Below are 14,152 nucleotides of genomic sequence, written 5' to 3'. Positions count from 1 at the left end.
GTAGTTTGTGGACCCAAAATGAAATTCACTTCCACAACCATGCACACCACCCTAACTATTCTATCTCTCCCGGAGTCAAATGATCGTGCAAAATTCACTGAGTACGTATTATGTATCAGACTGCAAGGCAGACATTCACAAACCGATTTATAAAGACCCAAGTGTGCCTCCAGTCTCTCCCTGCCCTGCTCTCCCTCTCTTATGAAACAAATTTTTTTGCCAAGAAGTGAGAGAACTGGCTTTACTAAACTCTCTTCTCCCTGTTTTAAAGGGAGTCTACAGATTCAAAATGTACCGATCATTAAATTTAGATCAGGATCACTTCCGCCTCCCACCTCCCAAGTTTCTGATCCAGCTGCCTTTAGAATGAGAGAGAACAAAAACATATTAAGCATTTTCATCTCGTGTCTCACGGTATCATGAAGCAGGCAATGTCCAAATAACTATCAGTATACCATAAAACATTTGCCAGAAGAAAAATTGTATAAATAAATAATATGCTCATTTGATAAGTGTTATAAAAAATTTCTTTTTTAAGACAAGTTTTATTGTGTGTATTTCAGGTTTACAACACGATGTTATAGAAACAAATAGATGGTAAAATGGTTACTTTAATGAAGCAAATTATCATGTCTTTTTTGTGGTAAGTTCAGCTTAAATGTACTTTTTTAACGAAAATCTCTAATATAATACAACTTCATTAACTACAGTTCTCATGTTATTAGATATCTTGAAAAAAAAACTTCTTCTAAATGGGAATCTTTAAAACAAAGATGTAAAATGAGAGTTGGAATAATGTCATTTTCTTTTGGGGAAAGGAATAGTCTCACAATTACGCAACTAACATTATCGTTTAAACAAGTTGTGTCAACTTCCAAATGGTTCATTAGATTTCTTACTATGGATTTGAGGGAGGGAGAAATGTTAATTACCTAGAGCTCTGAAGTTAAATTTTTCTGCCAACAGCTTCTCCATGCATCAATCTGCATTTTCTTCTGTTGGTATAACTTGCTTATTCCCACACTTGTAACATCTCATGGTTGGACAGGCGGTGGGGGTATGAAATTTATTTACTACATATAAATAGGTAAATTCTTTCCTGTCAGGTCACCCAAATGCCTGTCACTAACCCCTTGCACCTCACCCAATTCCACTTGCTCCTATTTTTTTTTATGCACCCCCTGAAATTACCTCTTCATCCTCCTTTCCTGTCACGCCCTCACCCACCACCTACGTTATTAGAGAATTGCAATAGCTATAATTATTGCAAACCAAAAAAAGTTTCTTTGTGGGTAACATGGGGGACGCCTGTGCCATTGTGAAAGGAGGATCTCATTCAGGAACGGAGACCTGCTCTCGTGGTAGGAACAGAACAACCAGGTGGGGTGATTGACATTCCAAGATCTTGGATGAACAAGTCCTTATAAAACACTACTTCTATTCTAGCATCTTACTCTATGGGTAATATAACTTTTATTTGGATTTCAACAGTCAAACCACAGAACTATACACAGTTTATGTATAATCTTTTCTGTTTATGCGAATGTATTTTAACAGCTTGACTTGAATATACCAGTACTATGGTTAATAGGTTTTTTTAATGGCCTTTCACACAAAGCTTTATTGCTAGCTGACCTCAAATTATTCACCAAGTATTTTTAAGTACTTCATGGCAGAGTTTTGTAGACATAGCACAAGTCTTCCAGTCACACTGTTACCAGACACAAAACACAGTTGCTAAGATGCGTAGGTGGCTGGTTAAAGTTCATGTGCTCTTTAGGGAATTTTACAACTCAAGTTTAAGAGCTTTTAATTAAATGTAAGTGTATACCAATCTATTCAGCAGAGATATATTAGGATCACATTTCTTTATTAAAAATTGATTTTATTTTAATGTGTAACAAAAAAGGTTTTTGTTTTCTTATTTTAAAAATACAATAGATAGCCATAAGGAAGTGCTTGAGAAATACTTGTGGAATTTAAAGAGAGAAAGCTTGAAATTCTTTAAGATGTTTACGTTTTCTGACACATACCTATAGATACAACTGCCAGAAAGAAACAAATGTTTCAATTTCATTCACCTTTGATATTTTTCTTTTTTCTTTCTTTTTTCTTTCTTTTTTTTTTGAAGTTTTTGGCCCAGACTGGGTTTGAACCTACCATCTCCACTATATGGGGCCGGCGCCCTACTCCTTTGATCCACAGGCGCTGCCCCTCCTTTCATATTTTGTTAATTAAAATAAAAAGGCTAACTGGTACCCTAAGAAGCAAGGAAAACCCACTAACGTGAATTTGAACCAGACTGACTTAGACATCCCAATATTTTCAAAATTTCAGACACTAAAAATGGTGTTGACTTAGTAGGCTACAAAAATTGACCTTAGTAATCAAGATATAAACACCCTCCCCAAATTTTGTTAGGTGCTTTTGCATCCTTAATTACTTCAATGATTGACCATTATAAGGTATTTATCTCAATATTCAATCTTCCTGGAGATCAGATAAATTAAAGATTAGAAGATCATTAATTGGGTTCTGCGACCCACATCTCCCAATGAGCTCAGCTAGTCAAGGTTGATTGGGTGCCCCACTCAAGCATGTTAGCTTATGCTGACAGCCCTCTCATGCTGAATATGGGGCCCAGTGTGTCTCAATTCATGAAGTTTATACCCGGAAAGGGTTACATATATACACACATATGCAATAATATATATATCATATATATTATACACACATATATAATATGTATATTATTATGTTATACACATATATATTTAAACAATGTAAGCATTTCTGATAACCTCCCTCTTAAGAGAAAGACATTATGAGGATGATAAATGGGAATCATCTTTTTCCAATTTAGGATAATCCTCAAATAATGCTGTTCATCAAGTAGACATAGTTTGTTTAGAGACCGTCATTGGCTAACTGAGCTTAAGGAGGGATCATTGAGTGTGGGCTCTTCTTGCTTATAGAAAAGGGGTGGCGCCTGTGGCTCAAAGGAGTAGGGCACCAGCCCCATATGCCGGAGGTGGTGGGTTCAAACCCAGCCCCAGCAAAACAAACAAACAAACAAAAAAACAAAAGAAAAGGCCCAAGGGATTTCATAACTTCCACTTTTTAAAGAATAATAGCTTTCCTGATGAGCATAATCAAGTAATTTGGGAACCGTTAGGCATTTCTGAACAATGAGATAAAAGCTGTATGAAAGAAAAGTAAGCCAATAGATTTTGAAATGATCTTTTAAAAGATGACCAATAAAGCAAATCAACAAAAAATATCAAAGGGCAGTATTTTTATTGTCTTTTTCACTTTAGTTATCCTGCATGGTCAAATTATTTGCTAGCTAGGTAGACAAATAATAGAGGATGAATAGATAGATAGATAATAGATACATAGATACTGTCAGCTATCCTAACACCAGAGAAACACCTGGCTCAGAGTCAAGGATTCAAAATAAGTAAAAGCTTTGACTACAGTAAAAACAAAGGCCTCTTATAAATATGTATATTTAGTTTCTCTGTAGCCTCTAAAATTATAGTTACTAAGCTAAACTTTATCAAACACCATTTAACTATTAATTATGCTACCAGTCTGTTCAAAAGTTACTAGTCATTTCCTGTCACTCTGCCCCTGAACTCTTCACCAGAGAAGAGCTCCAGTACCTGGTCCCACGTGTACCCCCATCCACACCCCCACCGCCACCCTCCCTTCCCTTCCCTGCGCGGAGCCCAGCAGCTCCCTGTCCCTACCCCTTTATCTTCTTCATTCCCACTTTAGAATTGTTCAAGAAGACTCCCCACCCCCAGTTCAGAACGCTTCATAAAACCTCCTTTGAACTTCACCCATCTAGAAGCCATCAGTCCTCAAATATAGCTGTTCTAAACTTCGTCCGCCCAAACTGGCGATGGCTTTATTTGTATGTCCCAAAACTTAAGTCATATGGTTTCTTATTTACAGATTTCCTAGTTGTTTTTCACTTTTCAAAAATCTCACCTCCCTACCTAAATTCAATTTTCCATAATTAAAGTAAAAAGATCCTTTAAACACATTAACTTCCCACACTCTGGCCACTTAGCGCCTCTTTGGGGAATTTAGTTAGAAGAATGTCAACACCGTTATATATTTATTGACAAGAACAAAAAGGTTTGGCTGGGTGCTTGTAACTCGGTGGCTAGGGCACTGGCCACATACACCAAGGCTGGCGGGTTCAAACTCATCCTGGGCCTGCCAAACAAGGACAACTACAACAACAAAAAAATAGCTGGATGCTGTGGCAGGCACTACTTGGGAGGCTGAGGCAAGAGAATCGCTTAATCCTAAGAGTTTGAGGTTGCTGTGAGCTGTGGTGCCACAGCACTCTACTAAGGGTAACATAGTGGAACTTTGTAAAAAAAAAAAAAAAAGAAGAAAGAAAGAAAGAAAGAAAAGAAAAGAAAAGAAAAAGTTTATATTATGCTGAATTGATCATTCGTTTGAAAGATTTGTATCTCAGACTGAAGAATGTTGTTCCCTACCTACAATTACAGCTCAAGGTTTAAACTATACCTTAAGAATTGTACAAATAACTCAAACTCTAAAAACGTTTATGGTTATAAAAATCTAGATCATTTAAATAATCTGAAACAGTCTCAATATACTTTTCATCATTCATTTTCTTTCCAAATTCATATGGGCTTATAGTAAAGTGGTAATCACTGTTTCCCTCAAATGTAAATGTATATTCCACAAACTGACTTTGCCAGTAAGTATAGCCAAAAAACCACTGAAGCCAAGGGTGCCTTTCCTTGTACTTTCTGGGACTGCAGGTAGACCGTAACATAGGTACAATAAAGTGAGGTCTGCGGTTCTGAATAATTAGCGATGTGCTCCCCATTCTTCACTATTACTTCTGATTCAATTACAATTATTTCTGAAATTATTAAAAACATACATTTCAATAATACTTAATTCTATTTTCTCCCTTATTAACCAATGCCGTTTCGTTTAACATTTGTGAACAAAACAAAAACCCAAACCCTCTGTCCCCCCAAACAAAAACCGTTCTCCCCAAATCTGATCAAAGCACCATTTCACTCAGGGAAGACTGAATCAGACACATTCTTTCTCCTCAAAGTTGGTCGAGTAGCTTAAATGGACAGAGGCGTAAAGCAAACCCCTCTCCAGAAGACTCTGCATTCCGCAGGCGTCCTAACTGTCAGAAAGCCTGCAGTCTATCAGCAGTGCTCAGCACTCACTGTGCATCAAAATCACCTGGGGGCATTTAAAAAGACAGATGCCTAATAAGAAAATAGACACGTAAAGCTAAGGTAAGAAAAATAACAAACAAAAATTACAATGACTGTGCCTTATCACCAGAAATTCAGATTCAAGTTGTCTCCTGGCAGATGAGGGGATGGAAAGCATTTTTGGAGGCCCCCAAAATATATTTTTGATTCTACTGTATAGCCAGGATCGAGAAGTGCTGTGGGTAATACCTATGCACTGGAAATTTCCTGGTGTCCCTCAACCCATCACACACAGTGACATCATGGGTGGGCAGCTCTAGCCCCTCTCTGATAAACCAAGGGGATAGAGTTTCTTCTGAGATTAGTTCTGAGACTTTGCATGCTAACGCTGTTTCTCAATGTATTCATATAGGCTTCAAAATTCCCTTTTAATGAAACAAGCAATTAGCCTTCATCATGCTCTCTCTTGTGTACTAATTGTTTAAGTTACCTTCCCAACTAAGATATAAATTGCATTTCTTTCTTTCATGAATTGCATTAGGCATTATAATTATAAAATTATAAATTGTATTCTATTCTCTTCTCCAGCTGTACTATAGCTTAATTGAATGACTTTATTTCAACAAATCTTCACTACATGTGCTGGGGGTGAATGTGAGGAGATGAGCAGAACATGTTTTCTCTGCAGAGAGTAAGATGGGCTCCCCAATAATGCAGAGAAAGGGAAGCTTTCAACGTAGTAAAAAGTGATGATGATACTATATTCCAGCATTCTCTCCAGAAATGTACATTAGCACATTTACTTCCTTTTCTATTTCTCATCATAGAAAAGTCCACACCTTCAGAAACCTACTATACGCAGCATATGGCCAAAGTCATCACACTGCCCCGTGAGACACCAGGAAGACTGTGTCACACAGAGAAAGGATGAGGTCGCTGAAGGCTGCTCCAGGGGCTTACTGTGCGCTGATGACACACGTGTGCAACCGAATTTCAGAGTAATGCACGGACGCTATATATCAAATTGTCATAGACACAGAGGCTGATATATAATTAAACTTTTCCTTTCACGCCATATATACTTTCTTTCTAATATAAAATTTCCTATTCAGACTGAAGTCATTTATGGGGAAACACTCTATCTAATACCCCATCATTCTAGCGGGTATTTGTTTAGAAGGTTCACAGATCATTCTTTTTGAGACTAATTATATCCTTTTCCTTTCAATAACTGTGTGTTTCCCACCTCATTCGCAATCAAAAAGTCTAAATCCTGGCACTCGTTCTCTGGAGCACACCATTTTTTAATGCAATAAAATGAGTCCTCAGATGTCCACATGATGCCCTAGGATGAAAGCATTATTTTACATTTTATATCCCGCCCTTGGCATTAAAAAATCCAAAGTGCTTCAATACAAATGAAAAAATTATGACAGATTTTGCTAAAACCCTTCACTGCTCCCGGCCTGTCCCAGTCACACTGACCAGGGCTCTGTTCTTGGAATGGTTCTATTAATAAAGCCACTTAATAACTATTTTTGTATGTGAAAAACTGGCCTCACTGAAATGTAATGTTATAAATTTCCTAAACTAACAAAAATAGGCAATGTCTTCTTAACAGCACACAATTTGCAGCTTTACCTCATTAAAATGGAACTCCGGGAGCATTTCTTTTTCCTTCCTTTTGTCTCACCACACAAGTCTTTCCCGTTGCCTACACCGCCCCTCCCCCCACAAAAAAAGGTTCTGAACAGTGTCTGGACCTGTGAATACATTTTTTATTCATTGCACAAATGAATGATCTAAGAGCTATTAAGAAAGAAGAATGTAATCCCTGTGCAGAGAGCTGGGGGTTTCCTTGACAACAGCAGAAAGACAGCAGGGAATGTCCGTGTATTCTATGAATATGCAGGAGGTTGGGCCCAATACCTGGGGGAAAGTATGAAGAATGCATAAAATGATTTTTTGAGAAAAAATTCACTCGGCAGTTATCAACATCACAAACCCAGTTCTCACAATTGAAAAAGAGCCGAAAGCTAATAAACTCTACTCTTAGGTCCTAGAGAATTGATACCATATTTAAATTTTAGGTGAGGGCTGCAGCTGCTTCTAATTAGCAGGCAAAATGGCATCACCCTGAAAATACGTCCAGTGTAGGACTGAAATTGGAACAGGTTCTTTCAGTCAAGCAGATACTAAAGTAAGATTATATTTGGCTCCTTGCGGATTAAATCATCTTGAATTTGAAGATAACTCAACTTCTACCTTTTTAGTCCAAAACAACCTATATATTGTTCTACATGTAGAATTTAGATGTTTGAAATGAGATGACTCCTGAAGCTGAGGTGGAATTAATTGCACCAAGTAGTTCCCATGTGCCAGGTACTGTGCTTGGTACTCCCCAGTCACTCAAGGAGTAGTAAATGTGGAAAGTGCCTGTCACTGTGACTGGCATAGGGTAAGCACTCAAAGAGATCCCTTCTCTTTAAGCAATCTGGTGAGTGGTAGTATTATTATAGAGTTCTATTATTATACAACTTAGGCCCCCAGAAGTTAAATAATTCATTCAAGACCAAACACATTGTAAATACAGTCATCCCACAGTAGCCACGGTGATTGGTTCCAGGATCCTCCCCCAGGAATATCAAAGATCACAATGCCCAAGTTCCACACAGAATGGCATGATACTAACAGACATACAACCTGCATATCCATATGCTTTAAATCGTCTTTCAATTACTTATAAAACCAAGTACAGCATAAATGCTTATGTAAATAGTTGTTATGCCGTATTGGTGTTTGATTTGTATTATTTTATTATGGGTTTATCCCCTAAATATTTTCACCCACGTTTGACTGACTCTGGAATATGACACCCGGGGATGCAGAGGGCCAATGGTCCCTGCCTGACAGTGAACCCAGGTCTCCTTCCAAAGCCTCTGCCTACTGCATCAACTATCTCTCCCCTCCTATGAAGCAAACTGACTACTTCCCCATGTTCACCCAGAGTATCACAGAGTGTCCTTCCAAAAATCCAGTTCTAGCATAGTTGGTACATATAATTATTTGACTGCCAAATATGTGAGAAAAATATATATGTATATTATGTGCATACGTGTATATGTACATATGTGTATGAATATATACACACATCTTCTTTGTTTCCTAACCCCTGAGATTTGAAAAAAGAGCATGGCTCAAGGTTTAGGAAATGTCACTCTACATAGTAGTAGTGATTATATCCATTTTACTAACAAAGACAGGGAAATTAAGAAATGTGTGGGTCCACATTGCAGATAGCCAGATAGACTAGTCCAGATCGCTCAGCACCTTCCCTATAATTGTACTGATGCTATATGCATCTGATTTAAAATGTCATTAGCCTTTAAATCATCTTTTAAAGTAGGTACCACTTTTTTAAAAGTAGTTTTATGCCATCTAACTTTATGAGTGTAGTTCAGAGCCATGATGCTTCATGGGAATTTATTTTGAAAAGTTGAACATGCTTAACTAAGGCACAGAACATTCTGTCTTTGTCGAAACCTATGAATCATGGAAGCACAGAAAAGTGTGAGAACACTCCTCGCTAAGGAAGTTGGCAGCACAGCTCCCACGACCTTGTGTAGGATTCTGGGCAGATCCTGACAAGGTGTTCAGACATGGCCTCTCTGCACTCTCAGCCCTATTTTTAAAAACTGCTTATATGTGGGGCTCCTTGGCCTCTCCGCTAGGCCTAGGTTGGAAAGCACTTGGCTAGTAACTGGCTGCTTGGAATTTGTTTGCACTCTATCCCTCAGACAGGGACTGTCTTGAGTCTCTTCCTTCTCAGGAAATATTCTGTGAGTTTCTGACTCCTTGGCTGACCTCAGCTATCACTCACGATCCATCATATCACATGATCTAGTGTGTAATTACATGTCTTAGTACCACAGTTGCATGTGATTGCGTTACTATTGGCTTCCCAATGTGCATTTAAGAGACTCGGGAACAGGGTCGATAGTTTGTTTCTTCTGTGCCTCCCATTAATATCTGTCAAAGGACCAGGGACATTGTTGCTTTACTTGAAGCTAATTCTTCATTGGCTGTGACCTGCTAGAAGGGTGTGTGCCTGTCTCCCAGGGTAACTGCTAATAATAGCTAAGTGGTATTTGTCTTGGGATAATGGCCCCACTTTAGCCTTAGTTTTGATAATGACAAGTTGTAACTGCAAAGGCCATTTTCAGAAAGAACCCAGGCATTGGTCCATTTTAGGAAGAAGATAAAAGTTCCTTTCAGCTATCTATGGAATATCTCTTATTATTAAACCTCAACCTTTGAAGAAAACACTTTCAATTGCTTACATTTTTCCTCAAGGTTAGTGGTTTGATAACTCTATTCAAAGAACGTATTAAACAGCTGAGATTCTGTATGTACATGTGTATGTCTATATGTGCGTCAATGTGCCACAGACACTAAATTTTTCACTTAACAACTTTTAAAAAAGGTAACCTTTGATCTGTAGTGCAAAGCTCACTACAAATTTAGAAACATTAAGGTTATTTTCCTATAGAAAGGAGGAGAAGATAACCATTCTCTTCCCTTTCCATTAATTTGATTAATAGGAACACAATCGTTTTCTGAATTTTAGGCAGCCCGTGAGGAATGGGGGAAGCCATCTTAAATCCCTGCAGAGAAAAACGGGCCACAGCTGGAGCTCATCAAAATCAGTCACCCCAGGATGAGACACCAGCCCCAGCCTTTTTCAGGGATGTGCTCTGAAATTTTGCAGGAAAGCACATCAGAGAACCCCAGAATACTGTGCTCCCAATTTTAGCAAGGTATTCTCCCGCCATGGCAGCTATCTGAATAACACTGCAGAGTCTCCCACATTAGCAGTAACCGCATTTAAATCACATACTCTTAACAAACCAATAGAATGGCAATGAGAAACCAGTTTTCCAGAGTTTATGCTCTTTCAGGAATTGATGACCAGGCTGGTCTATGAGCCAGTACAAAGTGAGTCATTGTTCCTCAGAGTTCAGCAGAAGAGAGAATCATTTCACTGCAAAAAATGCTCCCCAAGGGGGCAAGGCCATTAGACCATTAGACCCCAGGCCAAAAAAGTTCGACTCGGTGAGGCTTCATTTGCCCACCTTCTTTTCCTAGCTATCTCACCAATTAGTTTTGAGGTTTAGATGTGATAAAAATATAGAAAAAGGGGTTTGGTAGTACCAAGCTCTGAGCATGAGCGTGGTGATAATGTAGTTTTGCACATATTCATGATACTTGGAAATGCCCTATATATCATCTTGGTGACACATAGGCGTCAATAAGATTGAAACTACAATTGCCTTAATTTCTTTTATTCAGCACCTTACATAGAACTATTCTAAGGTTAATGTTCATAAATGTGTAGCATTATAGTAAGATAAAAGTATTGATAATCAGACTAATTTTAAAAGAATTTTTACTTTAAAAATTCATTCATTTATGGATAAGTAACTGTTTTTGCTTTATTTCAAGCTATCCTGATGATATCATTCTCCTCCTTGCTGTGCTCTGAGGTCCATGTTATGCTGGAAACCAGCACAGGAGATCAGGGGGACATCCCAGGAGAGTGACGCTCCTGACCTCCCTCAGATAGTAGTCAACCAACCTACTCTTTTGTCTGTTCAAGATATGGAGTCCTACAACAACATTTTGTCTGAAAAGGAAAACCTAATTCTATAATAAAAAATCTGAAAGTAATTTTTCAACATAATCACAAAATTGTATAAAATTCTATAAAAGTGAAAAATATGTGATCTTAAAAATTTGAGACTATCCTGTATAAAACATTATCTTTTACAAGAGAGAGTGGTGTAATCAATGACATAAATATTAGTATTTGCACAGCTATCTCCTGCCTTCAGAGTGCATTTCTCTTACATACAAACAAAAGTGCAGAAGAGGTGAATTAGATGGAGGTTATCTTGGAATGATGTAACCAATAAGATATGAAGATTCTCAGTAAGAAAACTGAGCAAAAGAAATTGTAAATTAGAGGCCAAAAATTATCTTTCTCAAAATACAATTAATTTTAACAGCCTTACATGAATAATTTTATCCATAAATTATTGATGTAATATAAAAATTATTTGTATAATTTTGGTTTAATATTGGCTTTATTCCTACCTTACTCTCTGATTTGTGTGAAGGTAAATTATAAAATCAGAAAAAAAAAAAAAGGCTGGGTGTGGTGACTCGCATCTATAATCCTAGCACTTTGGGAGGCTGAGGCAGGAGAATCCCTTGAGCTCAGGAGTTTGAGACCAGCTTGGGCAAGAGTGAGACTGGTCTCTACTAAAAATAGAAAAAACTAGCCAAGTGTTGTGGTGGCCACCTCTAGTCCCAGTTACTAAGGAGGCTGTGGCAAGAGGATTGCCTGAGCCCAGGAGTTGAGGTTGGTGTGAGTATACAATGGCAATGTACCAGGGTGACAGGGTAAGATTCTGTACCCAAAAAAAAGTCTAACAAGACAGCATAAAGCAGGCCTAATATATAGTAACTAGAATATATGAACTTGTTTATAAAAAACTAATAAGTTATCTACTTTAAGGTTAATAGCTATAAGTATTTGTAGACTAAGACTTGTATGTAATATCTATACATTTCCAAATTTTTCTTTGATGGGAAAAAACTGATATATCTGTTTTTAAAAACATTTGTTGTTTTGCACCACTCACTTGTAACATTTCAGGTGATTTAAAGGAGTGCTCTTTACAAAATATATACAGAATTGAAGAAACTCTTCCCATGCCTTCAAATCCTACAGCCTTCACACATGTTCACAAAGCAAACCTTTCAATAATTTTTCAAACTGCAGGTGTGCAAATTACTCCTGAAATAGACAGGAGTCGAGTTTTCAGTATCCCCTGAACCACTGTTAAACACACCCCATAGCATTTTTCAGCTCATAAAACTTTTATGAGCTGAAAAGTTCCTTCAGATTTTTTTAACTGCTAACTACAGTTACCCTCCAGCAACAGCACCCTAAGTTGCTATTAAGATCCATTTGAGCAAATAGAACCTAAGTGTGCCCTGAGAAGCATGTTTTGTTTTATAGTAGTAAAAAAAAAAAAAAAAATCAAGATTTATATGACTTGCTGAGTGCAGCAAAAAATTATAAATGCCTTGGTTTAGGGTAGCATGGGTGGTATTTTTGCTGGATACATGGTATATGTAAAGGTCGATTCTATTCTTGTGAGTAAGTTTATACAAGTTCACACATGCACCGGAGATTTTCCAGTCTGGAAAAACGTACCTGGATCCATACAAAGGTTGGCTCTCCTGGCACAAGTGCACTTTTCCTTAGTCAGGCACACACCTGCCTTCAAATTCATTAATTGAACATCTGCTTGCAGGTTTTCCCTTGCCAGAGTTCAAAATGTTGGAAAATTACATTTCTCATAGAAAACAAAATTAGTATAAGTAAGCATTTGGATCTGGGTAAACTTCATTGTCTTACGAAGATAATAAACAATGCTTTTTGTCTCAAGGCGAATGACATATATAGAACAGACAAAAATAGAGATGATAGGTTGGCAGGCAGGTGGGTAGTTACGCAGATAATTACTCCCTTGTTACATCTACCTCCATACACGTGCACGTATACAATTCTGCCTGATGGAGATAATCAAGTATGCCACAGTTTGCTGACCTATCATACAAAACAAAATTAGTTTGAAGGTGGATTATGGTCCCATGTTTTAGAAGTAGAAGAAAGAAGAGAAAACACCTCTTCATGCCTCCCAGGTCTAGCTGGAGTAAGCCCACAACTCACAGATAAATATAAACTTCTGTATGGATTGTTTCAGGGGTAGGTTACTCAGACCCTCCGTTCCAGATATAATGTAGTTCTTTTTCTGTGATGACTGCCAGTTCTTCCAGGGAGATCAAGTTTCACTTTTTCCATTTTGTAATTTGATCATCCTAAACTTAACTCACAGTTTCTCATGCAGAAGAGTTTTTAAATGCAGCACTGAATTTTCATTGTTTTATGTTACTCAAGTCTACTCAGTATCCTAACAACATATCATACATTGAAAAAAAAAATCCACATTGTCATTCTAGTACTTTTAAAAATGATCAAATTAGCTGTTGGTTGTAATTGTGTTTTTAGGGTTTCTTTCATTTTCCCCCTCTCTCAGTTATATCTTCCTGTCTCACGGTAATCCTCAATTCCACTTCTTGGCAACTCATGTCATCTTTTCTACTCCAGTTCTGCAAGATGGAAAAGGAATGTAGAATTGAGGAATTATGTTAGGGTTTCCAATAACAGCATCATTAGCAAAAAAAAAAAAAAGTATCTCGCTCAAATTCTGGCCTCTGCAAACTGTACTGGGAAGTAGAGATTAACTTTAATACTCCGAGGGGGTGTTCTCTCCTCTCCTCTTCACAGCCAAGCAAAAGCTTTCACACTGAGACAGTTCCAGGTAGCAGAAATGTATAGAAGTTATGAAGTTAGCTCCTCCAGCACTGGATAAAAACTAACTTGACAATAAAGCAACCTGTTTGTTTCCGGCACACGCACTCCTGAGCACTCTAATGTGAGTAACATCACCGTTTGGAAAAATGATCCCCTAGGGGGATCCTCCCTCCAACAGTAAGAGAGAAAACCTGAGGAAAGGACATTCCTCTAGTCTGGCTTCTTAGAGCCAGGTCAGGGAAAAATGAATATTTAAATGAATAATTCATTTAAATTCTTATATTAAAACTAGAACACAGCAACCTACTGAAGTCTGTGGTCTTAACTTCTAACAAACAAACCCATATTGATCTATTCAACTATACATGCTATGTATTATCAGCTCAGTTTACTGAATTCAAAAGATGACGGACGTGATCTCACCTTGAGGTAGGAATAAGGTATGTTTGACAATGACAATTCCAACTTTTAAGCAATG

The 14,152-nt window shown here is 37.7% G+C and overlaps 1 protein-coding gene across 2 annotated transcripts in view; it reads right to left on the bottom strand.

The window, feature by feature from the left end:
- The window catches only part of VCAN (versican), a 112,390-nt gene that overhangs the window by 49,256 nt on the left and 48,982 nt on the right, over positions 1-14,152 (bottom strand). The gene's annotated exons all lie outside the window — the stretch shown is intronic.

This window comes from Otolemur garnettii, unplaced genomic scaffold (assembly GCF_000181295.1).
Source record: "Otolemur garnettii isolate 467f Iridium unplaced genomic scaffold, OtoGar3 scaffold00017, whole genome shotgun sequence".
Taxonomy (NCBI): domain Eukaryota; kingdom Metazoa; phylum Chordata; class Mammalia; order Primates; family Galagidae; genus Otolemur; species Otolemur garnettii.
This window is presented reverse-complemented; position numbering and strand designations above follow the sequence as displayed.